At 43.9% G+C, this 12,416-nt stretch overlaps 1 long non-coding RNA gene across 1 annotated transcript in view; it reads right to left on the minus strand.

Moving 5' to 3' along the window:
* Positions 1 to 1,598: 1,598 nt before the first annotated feature.
* LOC124245954 (uncharacterized) overlaps positions 1,599 to 12,416 on the minus strand; it is a 123,863-nt gene continuing 113,045 nt past the window's right edge. The window contains exon 3 of the long non-coding RNA XR_006890363.1: positions 1,599 to 1,732. This is a non-coding gene — a long non-coding RNA (uncharacterized LOC124245954). The remainder of the gene's footprint in view (positions 1,733 to 12,416) is intronic.

The following is a 12,416-nucleotide window of genomic DNA, read 5'->3' on the forward strand; positions in this document are numbered from 1 at the left end:
GCTTCAAAGACAGCACAGAACTTGTCACATACTAGATACTCAATTAACTAATTTGCATAATAAAACATATGTCACAAATATACACCCACTCACTCACACACACACACACACACACACACACACCCTTGGGAAACACTGAACTTTGGCTAATAACAAGTAGAAACAAACTGGCGAGCTTGCCAATTTATAATTATATTTAAAAAAATCTTTTATTGGCTAACATAAGAATCTGTGCTTTTCCTACAGCTGTCACTCTATAAAAATACTGTCTTTTGATAAGCACACTAGGAATATGAGATGAGCCGAACCCACACATCCGTGTGACATTCCAACATGTCAACTCTCATTTACAAGTGGTCCTAACTCTTACACACATGAACTCCTTTAAGGAAAGGGGCAAAAGAGTTACTGAGAGACGCGCATGTGTAAGTACCATCTTAGTAAATTAATTTGCCAACTCGCCTTCTTGCTTTCTGGACTTACCTCTTGTTTAACATGCAGCCCTAATACGTAGACTCACAGTTTGGCTAAAGTCAGGAGACTAATGTCCCAGCAAACATCAGAAAGAGCCCATTTAGCTGAAACTCTGACGTGGCAATCTTAAAGCAACTGGCATTCAAGTGAAACCCAGAAAGTGTCATGTTCCGAAAAGAACCTGAGATATGCCTTTTAAAGCAGCATATGTCCAAGTCACAGAAAAAGAAATGCAAATGGCTGACAAACACGATAGAATATTCCACCTCATTAGTAATCAAAGAAAAGGAAAGGGGCCAGGCCGGTGGCACAGAGGTTAAGTGTGCACGTTCTGCTTCAGCAGCTCGGGGTTCGCTGGTTCGGATCCTGGGTGCGGACATGGCACCGCTTGACAAAAGCCATGCTGTGGTAGGTGTCCCACATAGAAAGGAGAGGAAGATGGGCATGGATGTTAGCTCAGGGCCAGCCTTCCTCAGCAAAAAGAGGAGGATTGGCAGTAGTTAGCTCAGGGCTAATCCTCCTCAAAAACAAAAACAAAAAAAAAGGAAAAAAAAAAAGAAACCATGCCAAGCATTTCGGGCTCAGTTGACCAGGATCATGGGAACTGCACCCCACCCCCCCGGCCCTACTATACAACTGGCACAAGCTTTCAGGAAGCAATTTGGTAATGGGTCTCAAGAGCCCTCCAGTTCTATTTCCAGCAATCTATCCTAAAGCAAAAACTGGAAGCAATCTAAATCTCCAACAACACGTGTTAAATAAATTACAGAACGTGCACTTGATGCGATAGATGCATAAAAATATTTTCAATAAATGTTGGGAGGTGATCTAATGCTCGCTCTGTAAGGTTAAGTGGAAGCTCTGCATTACACAGCTGACTGTGCAGCACGTTGCACACACATCAACATTTGGAAGGAAACAGACCTAAACACTGCTGGGGGACCTCGACGGGTAGATTTAGAGGTGTTTATTTTCTTTTCATGCTTGATTTTATTTTTTCATGTTGCTTACAGCATATTATTTTTAAAATCAGAAAAGAGTTACGAAAACCCTGGCAAGCAAGGAATAATGACTAATACTTCATCTGGGGAGTATTAAGAAGAAGAAGAAGATAGTTACCTATTTACTCCTTTCCTAGGAACGTCAAGGGCGGCCTTCCTGGTAGAGTGCGACGTGTTGGGGAAATTCTCTTCTCCTCTAGGTGTACGCTCGTCAACCTCCTCTGAGTCACCTTTTTGAAGTTCTATGATGCTAAAGTCTATAAACACAACATTAAATATTTATGGTTGATATTTGCCGCTTCTAAAAATACGTAGAGAAGTTCTTTTAACAAGGCCTCCACTTGACCTTCTCGCTGAATTAACCAGACTGCCTATGCTGCAGACGTGCTGACAGCTGCCCACAGGCCCCAAGCTCACTGGGCTGGGCCTCTTTCTTTTCCAGGGGGCTGATGTTTTTCTGCTTGAGCCAGTCACCTGTGTACCTTCCTAAAAACCCAAGTGTCGACTGGTCCCAAACCTGCTTATGTCAATTGGGTTTGTTATTGCATTTATGAAAAGTAATTGAGTATTATGTAATCTGACAAACGAGGAGCACAAACTGTTTTTTTCCACCAAAACTGCTTTGGATGCTTTGTTATATAGATTTAACCAAGACAGATCACCAAATGAAAATGTATCATCAAAATGGTAGTAGGGTGGGCGATGGTCAAGAGATGTAGGAAAAGGTCATAAATCTGTAGATGGATTCTGCACTGAGATGGTTTCACAATCTCTTTAAATTCCCACTCCACTTTAGAGAAACCAACACTGGAAATTGTAGAGGGTGCATCATGGGTATGGTTTATGAGGAAAGTTGATCCCAAACTAGAATTATTAGATCCACACTCCAAGAAAAAGCTCTATTCCCTTCTATCAAGAGATTGGTGAATAAACCTGCACTGACGCACTCTAATTTAAAACAAAACAATCTCCAGGAGGTGAGGTTTAACATGTTTCCCCCCTACCCCTGATTATGGGCTTTCAAAGAATAGCAGATTTGGAAAGGGAAAACCAGTCACTCGATAGTGGAGAAACTGGGACACATGACCTTGAGCAAGCGATCAGGTTTACCTCATCAGATTTAAGTCACATTGACACACATACCCCTGATGCGATGTGATCAGAAGGACACTTAACCTCTGTGGTCTTCGTCCCTGCAACTCATAACCCCAGTCTAATCATGTGGAAAACGTCAGTCAAACCCAAATCGAAGGACATTCTACAAAATTCATGACCGGTATTCCTTAAAGCGACCAGGGTTATGACAAATAAGGCAAATCTGAGAAACCGGCACAGCCTAGAGGAATTAAGGAGACATGAAAACTAAATTCACTGTGGTGCACTGGGTGGGATCCTGGGTCAGGAAAAGGATATTAATGGAAAAAGGGGTGAAATTTGAAAAATCCTGAAATACAGTTAATAAAAAACCTTCAGCTAATGTACACGTGTATCATTTCTTATGATTCCCTGATTTACCCAATGCTTTCTGAGGAACTGACCAGGTATGGGTCTCAGTCCTCCAGGTAAGACGGCTCAACTGTGACGGAGAGAAATCATCACAGAAACAGCGGTCCCTGCCATCTATGTAGTGGCTCACTTCCCTGGGGAGCAGACCTGCGTACGTGGATCAACAAAACAAGTCGATCAGGGTCAACAGCTGTCACTGTGCAAAACCAACAATAATAACTCTTTCATAGTGATGAGTTCGCCTCACTGCAGATCTTCAGCCCATCAAAAACATTAGCCTTGGCAACCCTGGAGGACACACATACACGGTCCAATCAAGATGCAACCTTTATAATTATAAGGTCCCCATTTCCACCAATCAAAGTGCCACCCTCTTTAAGATTCCGTTTTTATTTTATTTTCAGCTTTTCCTCTCAGGAATTTTTGGTTATCCCCCTTAGCCAGCCTTGAAAAGCAGGGAAGATGAGAATTCATCGAAGAAAAATTAAAGCAAGAAGCGGGATGCCCTCTAAGCCCTGGGTGTCAGGGTCAGGGCCCCTAGCTGTAAGGATGGAAACACCGGCATCACCGGAGTGAGAAAATAAATGTTTGTCGCTTTCAGCTGTTGAACGCTGGGGTAATCTGTTACAGAGCAACAAATGACTAACACAGGGGCTGAAACTGGAGCCCACTAACGGCTTAGAAACGAATCCCATCCATTCGCTACCCCTCCACTCCCTCCAAGCCAATAATTATTTAATTCCATTTGTTTACCTTCAAACAAGCATGCAAACAAAAAACCAAAAGATCTAGCAAATTAAACGGATCTATCCTGCCACCATCAAATAGTTCTCTTTTAATAAACCCTGAGCCTACTGAGTAAATCATTTACCTCCCAGATTCACACAGCCTTAGAAACCAGACTGATATTTTCTCCCCTGAATCCCTAGCAAGGACCTTGCTCCCCTCAGCTATACGCTTCCATGTCCAAATGTACGAGTGGTTTTTTCGTTAGATTAGAAGAAGGGTTTCTGTTAAAGTTCTTACCATGAGGTCAATCCTAAACTTGTCTGATTTATTTTAGCAAATTCTTGACAGAAAGATGTCAGAAGCTGGGCTCCATTTTGCATCACCCGGAAGAGTAGATTTACCTGCAAGACAGAGTTCCTGCGTGCCTTTAAACTCCTCATGTTATCTCATGTAAGAGAATTTAGATTTTTTTTCCTCCAAAGCAAAATTCCCGTTTCTGTTTGGTTAGCTTTTTCATGAGTCTGACACTAAGGCCTGGAATAAACGTCACCACTGGATGCGTACATGTTCTAATGGGGACACTAATTATGAAGCTGGATCTTGTTTGGGGGCTGTCATTAGGATGCGAAGTCATAGTCCCTGTTGTCAAACTGCTACTGGAAGCTGATTCTCTAGGGCACGAAGTCTGTCTCCAAGGGCCGAGCTCAGTGACAGGACATCAAGGTCCCCCCTTGTTTACCATCGGAAGCCACCACCGCCAAGAGAGGAAATGCCACAGTGAAGGTTTCAGCTACTGCGCTCCGAGATGCCCAAAGACACAGCATTTCTGAGCAGACCTGTTGTTTGTTTAACACGTTTCCCTAAAAAGAGCCAGAGAGTCTCGAAAGAAGTCTAACTCGGCACCAAAGACCTGCCCACAACATAATTTCTTTCAGAGAAAACTGGACAAGACTCCAGGGAAGGGCCTTTTGATTCCAGGAATCCAAAACCCAAGGGCCTAACTGCTTCTCTTCCTGTGCACCTACCGCTAGAACAGGACTGGGGCTCCGCTCACAACCGCCAGGCTCTGGGGCCTCCCCTGGCGACCCGGGCCCTCACAGAGCCAAGGTTGCATGGCTGGATCACGGAGTATTCCAGGGCACGAGGCAAGGGGCCCGCAGGCAGCATCACCACCAGAACCCTGCCCTCCCATGCAGCATTCCTCCCGCCCAGTCATGTGAGAAAGCCCCCAACGTGTGACCCAGAGCAGGCTCCCAGGCGAGACTCCCAGTCAGTGCACGGAACTATGAGTTCCACATTCCAGAAAAGCCGCCCTACACCTCTGTGAACCGTCATAGACGGAAAATTGCCTCCTGAGGGAGAGACCAGTAGAGTTTGCAGATCTTTGGCAGAAAAACACAGAATAAAAAGTCCCCCGAGGCAATTCCAACTTCTGACTTTGGCTTTTGACCTCACTGCTTGAACATGCTCTGCGTACCAAGACTGCAGTTACACTGGCCTTTTACGGAACACTGCACTTGGAGTTCTGTTCTATTTACATGCTAATTTTATTAAAGACAAAGAATTTTAACTCTCTGGGTTTCTTCAGCTGCCCTCTAAAAGTGTCAAATGGCCATGGGCGTGCGTCATGCATGGCCAGATAGCCATCTCAGAGTACATCTGGAGGGGCCAGAAGAAGAAAGGTAGGGTGAGATGGGGTGGGGAATGACCACTATTATGGCTTGAACTGTGTGCCCTAAAAAAAGAGATGTTGGGGTTAACCTCCAAAATATATTAAGAATTCATACAACTCAACAACAAAAAACAAACAACCCTATCAAAAACTGGGCAGAGGACATGAACATTTTTCCAAAGAAGACATACAGATGGCCAACAGTCACATGAAAAGATGTTCAACATCACTAATCATCAGCGAAATGCAAATCAAAACTATAATAAGATATCACCTCACACCTGTTAGAGCAGCTATAATTAACAAGACAAGAAATACGAAATGTTGGAGAGGATGTGGAGAAAAGGGAACCCTCATACACTGCTGGTGGGAATGCTAACTGGTGCAGCCACTATGGAAAACAGTATGGAGATTTCCCCAAAAATGAAAAATAGAAATACCATATGACCCTGCTATCTGACTATTGGATATTTATCCAAAGAACTTGAAATCAACAATTCAAAGAGACTTATGCACCCCTATGTTCACAATAGCCAAGACTTGGAAAAAACCAAAGTGCCCACTGACTGATGAATGGATAAAGAAGATGTGGTGTATTTATATACACAATGGAATACTACTCAGCCATTAAAAAAAAGACAAAATTGTCCCATTCGCAACAGCATGGATGGACCTTGAGGATATTATGCTAAGCGAAATAAGCCAGACAGAGATAGACAAACACCATATGATTTCACTCATATGTGGAAGATAAACAAACACATGGAGAAAGAGAACAGATTAGTGGTTACCAGAGGGGAAGGGGGTGGAGGGGTGGGCATAAGGGGTAAAGGGACACATATATATGGTGACTGACTAAAAAAAAATTCAAAAGAAGAGAGAGATGCTGTAGTCCTAACCCCCAGTACCTCCGAATGTGACCTGATTTAGAAATAGGGTTGCTGCAGATGTAATTCATCAAGACGAAGTCATAGTGGAGTAGAGTGGGCCCCTAATCCAGTATGACTGGTGTCCTTATAAGAATATGGTCATGTGAAGACAGAGACACATGGAGAAGGCAGAGAACGGAGTGATGTGTCCACAAGTCTAGGAACATCAAGGATTCCCGGCAACCACTGGCAGCTAGCAGAGGGGCAAGGAAGGGTCCTCCCCTAGGGCCTTCAGAGGGAGAGCAGCCCTGGTGACACCCTGACTTCGGACTTCTGGCCTCCAGAACCATGAGAGAATATATTTCTGTTGTTCTAAGTCACCCAGTTTGTGGGACCCTTTGTTCTGGCAGCCCTGAGAAACTCACACGACCACCAACAGTCAGCTTGAATTTCACTCTTCCAGAGAGTATGTGGGGAGGAAAAGACCCCTCTGATTGGCCTCGGTCCTAGGTTTGGAGTTCAGCTGTTTGCCCACCCTGAGGGTGGCCCCGGGTCAACTGCTGTCATGCCTGCCTCCACCGTTCCCTCCATGTCTTGGGAGCACCCTGGGGTTCAGGTGGGAATGGAGAGGGAGGATGTACAAGATTCCAAATTACAGATTTGATGTTTTAGGGATTACAAAATGCTGTCCACAAATGTACGTATAGACGCATGTTTTGTTTATACGACTAGCATCTATATATGCGTCCATATACACATTTTTAGATTTTTAAAAACAGTATAATTTTTATTGTGTTTAATATCACTAGATAATTATTTTACAAACTAAAGTGGTGTGTGGGTTTCAGATCAAGAAAAGAGACACTGGAACTACGGCTTAGCCTGGCCCCTAGGGTCTATGACATCAAACCACAGAACAGATGAGAAACCATTACTCTAATGAGCTCTTTATCCATCCCCAGTAATGAGTCCTCTTGAAGAATTAATTAAAAATTCTAAAATGGCTTCCCTTAAAGGAGAAAGACTGGTTTATCTAGAAGGGCAGTAAGCAACTCAAATTTGTGTGCCTGCATATTCACCTGCTTTTATTTTCATCTTTTTTTTTTTAAAGATTGGCACCTGGGCTAACTTCTATTGCCAATCTTCTTTTTTTTTCCCTTCTTCTCCCCAAAGCGCCCCAGGTCATAGTTGTATATTCTAGTTATAGGTCCTTCTGGCTCTGCTATGTGGGATGCCACCTCACCATGGCTTGATGAGCAGTGTTAGGTCTGTGCCCTGGATCCGAATCAGAGAAACCCTGGGCCCTGGAAGCGGAGCACGCAAACTTAACCACTCAGCCATGGGGCTGGCCCCTATTTTCATCTTTTAGGATGTCTCAAGAGTAAAGGAGTCTTCATTTACTTCCCGATGTCTCTGGTGTGTCATTCAACTTTTATGCAGTGGGGCTTCTCGTTCACAACACTGCTCCAAGGATGCCAACTCCACGTGGATTAATGACAAACATTTCAATATTTAATCAAGAACTAAGTCTGCTTTTAGAACTTCTGGATTCTATTCCACATCCAGCCAACCAGGACCAGTTATTAGAAAATCTAAGAGACTTAAAATCATCAAGGCTTTCCTGACATTTATAAAAGGGAAAAAACATGATCTATTATCATTTATTAAATAGCATATATCTTATAAAAATAGAAATTCAGTGAATTGGTATATGAGAAAAAAGGAGAAATTTTAGTCAACTCTACCCATTAGTTGTCATCCATCTGGTGTGAAAGAAATCACCTCTTGACTTTTATCTAATTAATTATCTTTTAAAAAATATATATTGACATTCAACTTCAAAGCCATACATTCAAAGCAGATAACACTGTATCCTGCACCAGTTACTGCTGTTGATTCGATTTCACAACAAAGCTTTCTGAGCTAGGAATTCCCAAAATCAAGAGGAAGGGTTTGTAAGGGATCCAATGCGTTGCTGAAAGTTACTCAGCTTGGTCAGGAAACCAGAAAACTGGTGGCAAGACAAGCTGAAATTCAACTGCTCCCCGTCTACAAAAAAAAGAAAAGGAACTTGAAGACAGAGCCAGAATCCATAGTTGATGATCATAAATTTTATGCTTCACAGCACTGAAGTCCCCTAACTGAGCTTCACGAGTACTAAGAGCCATTCTAGATAGTTCTATAAGTGAGAACTATACATAGCATAGAATATTGCCATGCTTATAACCACTTCCCTCAGTGAGACAGCATTTACATGAGATAACAGGGAAAAGAAGAAAACCAAAATCATGTGGTAATTATGCCTTTGATCTCCCGTAGACATATTCACTGTTTCTATCTAACACATGCACACAGTTGCAGGCCAGGGCTGCAATTCCAGTGCCTTCTTCATTGGGATTCTTCCTGCCCACCTGAGACCTTGCACCCCCTCGCCTACAGTGGGCAGTGGGTGGAAAGGCGTCTGAAGCAGAGCAAACAGGGGAAGGAGATCCCAGAAATGTGAAGTGGGGGACTTGGATAGACGACATCACTCTGCCTTACTTCCTTGAATGATATTCATCCCCAAGTCACACTTCCGGGTCTGCCTTGGCCACTTGCTTCCAGAAACAAGTTCTGTTCTTACAGAGGCTGCCCACACTGGACAGCTATAACCACACCTTTGAAATTCATGGGATGAAAACAGAATAAAACAAAAACCACACGTGTCCCCAGCCCAGGGAGTGCATTCCTACAAGGAGATGCCCACCCTCACCCACAACCCCTTCCTGAAGTCCTCCACAGAGACCACATGTGGCCACGAGAATCCTGGAGCTCTATGACCCAGATGTTCACGTTGGCCCCACCCTGAGGACAGAGTTTAGCTGGTGGAGGCTGATGGTGTTCGCATGACTGCCGCCCTCCAGGCCCTGAACACCCCCCTGGATTTCTGTCACAGTCTGTCGCAGATTTGCTGAGCCCGGAGACTCAGAGCCTACCACAGCCAAAGCTAATGCCCCAACAAGCTGATCTAGTCCACCATTCCTCACTCAGCAGAACCTCCAGTGGCCCCCACACATGTAATTAACTCCACGTGCCCTGACAGGTTTGTTCCCTCTACTAAGATCCTTCACCTTGTCCTCTGGCTAAAATTCCACTTCTCCTTACAGGCCCAGCTGAAACGTCAGTGCTGTCCTTAAGCCTCCTTCATTATCTAGGGCAGAATCAGACCCTTCTGTCTGCTCTCACAATACTGAGGGGTCTGGCCATGTTCAGGCCTGTCCTACCCAATCAGACCATAAAAAACTATGTTTCAGTTTTCAGTCCACCTCCTGGGCCCAGCCTGATACACAGGAGATACTCAGCAAGTGATGGCTGCACTGAATTAACTCCAGTTATAATATTATAACAACATTCTATGAAAAAGTATGGCTTTCCACGGATCTAGGGACAACAAAGGCAAGCTCATGGTCCTCTTTGATTTTATGAATCTGTCAACAAGTATTTCCATTGGACCAGCTGGGGTCAGAAATGCTCACCAACAATACCAAAGTGGAAGGGTGAGCATCTTTCTCTATTGTAAAGGAACGATCCATTCTCTGGTACTTTTTCCAAGCTGTAATGTCCTGCTAGGTTTCCATCATAGGCAGTTAAAAGCAAATGAAGTCCTAGTGAGATTTATTGATCCAAGTGAAAGAGATACAGCAGTGCCAAATATTGATTTCCCATCATGGACGCGGGTTTAATGCGTCCATTGATAGCAGAGAGCTACTGACTGAACAGGGGTTCCTGCTGGTTAGAGCACTCTGTTTTTGGCTTCTGTGGGGCTCAGATACTGATCAACAGTCCCAGAGAGATGAGCACCTCTTCATTTTATAAAGATTAAAAAAAAAATGTTTCACTAATACCCTAGAGAAGTCCAATGTTCATGATCTTTAACTAAAAGAGAATTTTCCCTGTATCTACTTAAACACTCCATTTCTAAAGTGGCAGTGATCATCCTGCATTGGGCTCCAAGATGGTGGAGAAACACTGGTCACCATCCTCTAATTCGTCATCCTCGTCAAGACAAAATCAAGTCTTAGCAACTAGAGGCTGGTAGGAAAGTACACATTTAAGTTTTGAATAACACCTACTGCTTTCTTGGGAATCCAAGAGGGTTTTATTCTTCCCTTTCCCACCAAGCAGCCCCAGTGGGAAAAAAAGAAGCTCAATTCCAAGTCCACTTAGCGTTTTCTATAGGAAGACTGTCTGCCAGTATGCAGCGCAGTGCTCTTGGAGACTCACATCCAGCTCTGGCCAAATAAAACCCTGGGTACTCGTCCATGGTCTCTACCTCTCTTCCACCTCTAATGTCTGCGAGCGCCTGGACACTGTCCATCTCGTGACGGAGACAGTTATTTTGCCTCCCAGTGTGAACCTTTCTACACCTGCACTGTCATGTTTCGCTTCATCGTGGATCTGCTCGAGACACTCCCACACCCAATGCATCCATGGATAATTCTAAGCCTGGCCATCCACTACCAGCTTGGTGCAAATGCTACATTTAAGATGATGAAGATTAAGAGAACAAAAGAAGCTCATTTCCTCGTATTCCAATCTATGATGTATTTTATTTTCCGATCAAGATATTGCTTGTCAATCACACACTCTTACCTATGGGTAAAACTTGTACCATATACATAGGTAATCATTTTTTTAGCTTTGGGAAGACCTATATCCAGAAACAAATTCTGAATTATAAATAACTCATTGAATCAAGTGCACCCGAAGTAGTAATATGGCTAGAGCCATACAAGGAAATGGGAAAGGATCACGATGAGAAGCCTAGAGACTTCCAAGAGGACACTTCTGAAAATAAAGTTAACCCTCTATAAAACCTCAAAGATTCAAAGCTCACAACCTGCAACAAGAGACTCCATCTGCTCTTATGCCTCTATGTCTCTCTCCTTCTCCCTGCAATGACCTAACCTGCTGAGAACGACTCTCTTCCACCAATTCCAGCCTGGCGGTTCTGCTGAACCTGGTGGCACTGTCTAGGATGAGAAGATAGAACCTTTGGATTCATGGTGTTATGGGTGGAACTGTGTTTCCCAAAAAAGATATGCTGAAGTCCTAACCCCCAGCAACTCGCAAGGTAACCACATTTGGAAACGGGGTCTTTGCAGAAGGAATCAAGTTAACTGAATTACAATATTCCTTTTCCTCTCCATTTCCATAGACTGAGGAGTTGCCCTACAAGTCCTGGGTACATTTCATGGACTGAAATATGCAGAAAGACTAGTCCCAGTGTATGACTTTCACAGGGCTAACATAAGAAAGGACCACAAGCTGAGTGGCTTAACAGAAATGTATTCCCTCACACTTCCGGAGTCTAGCACTCTGAGATCAAGCTGTCAGCAGGGTTGGTTCCTTCCGAGGGCTGGGAGGGAGAATCTGTCCCAGGCCTCTCCTTTTGGTTTGTAGATGGCCATCTTCATACTCACATGCACCTGTGTCCAAATTTCCTGTTTCCATAAGGACACTGGCCATGTTGGATTAGGGCCCACCCTAATGACCTCACTAACTTGACTACCTCTGTAAGACCCTATCTGCAAGTAAGGTCACATTCTGAGGTGCTGGAGCTTGGTACTCCAACATATCTTTTTTTGGAGGAGACACAGTTCAATCCATAACTAACAGTGACACTGACTACTGAATTTATAAAACCCTATTAGTGGCAACAATTAACATACGCACGGAAGGAGAATGCTGCCTAGAGACAGGACTCAGGCTGCCTTATAACTCCTTCCTTGGGTTTGCACTTCACTAAAACACGGGAGCCTACACCACTGGGAGCCAGGCTACGCCGAGGGCTGTCCCACTGCACAACTCCTGAAGGACACGTTGGACTTGAGGACTGCTTGATCTAAACATTTTCCATAAATTTTGGGCATATTATGCATTTCTTTCTTTTAAAAAAAGTATTCTGTCAGTGTCTGTGACTTTTGGCATTTAGAATACACTCTGGCCAGTGGGCAGTTGAGTATGTGTGTGGGCTGAAGGACCATGAGAGAGTGGGCAGTCACTGCTGCTCCCAATTAATATCTTCGGGAGGAAAAATGCTCACAGAATTTCATAAAGAAAATGAAAGGCAAAGCACTCTATCGGGTCATTAAGAACTTTAGCAGCACAGGCACTTGAGTCCTC

This window comes from Equus quagga, chromosome 10 (assembly GCF_021613505.1).
Source record: "Equus quagga isolate Etosha38 chromosome 10, UCLA_HA_Equagga_1.0, whole genome shotgun sequence".
NCBI classification, from domain to species: Eukaryota; Metazoa; Chordata; class Mammalia; order Perissodactyla; family Equidae; genus Equus; species Equus quagga.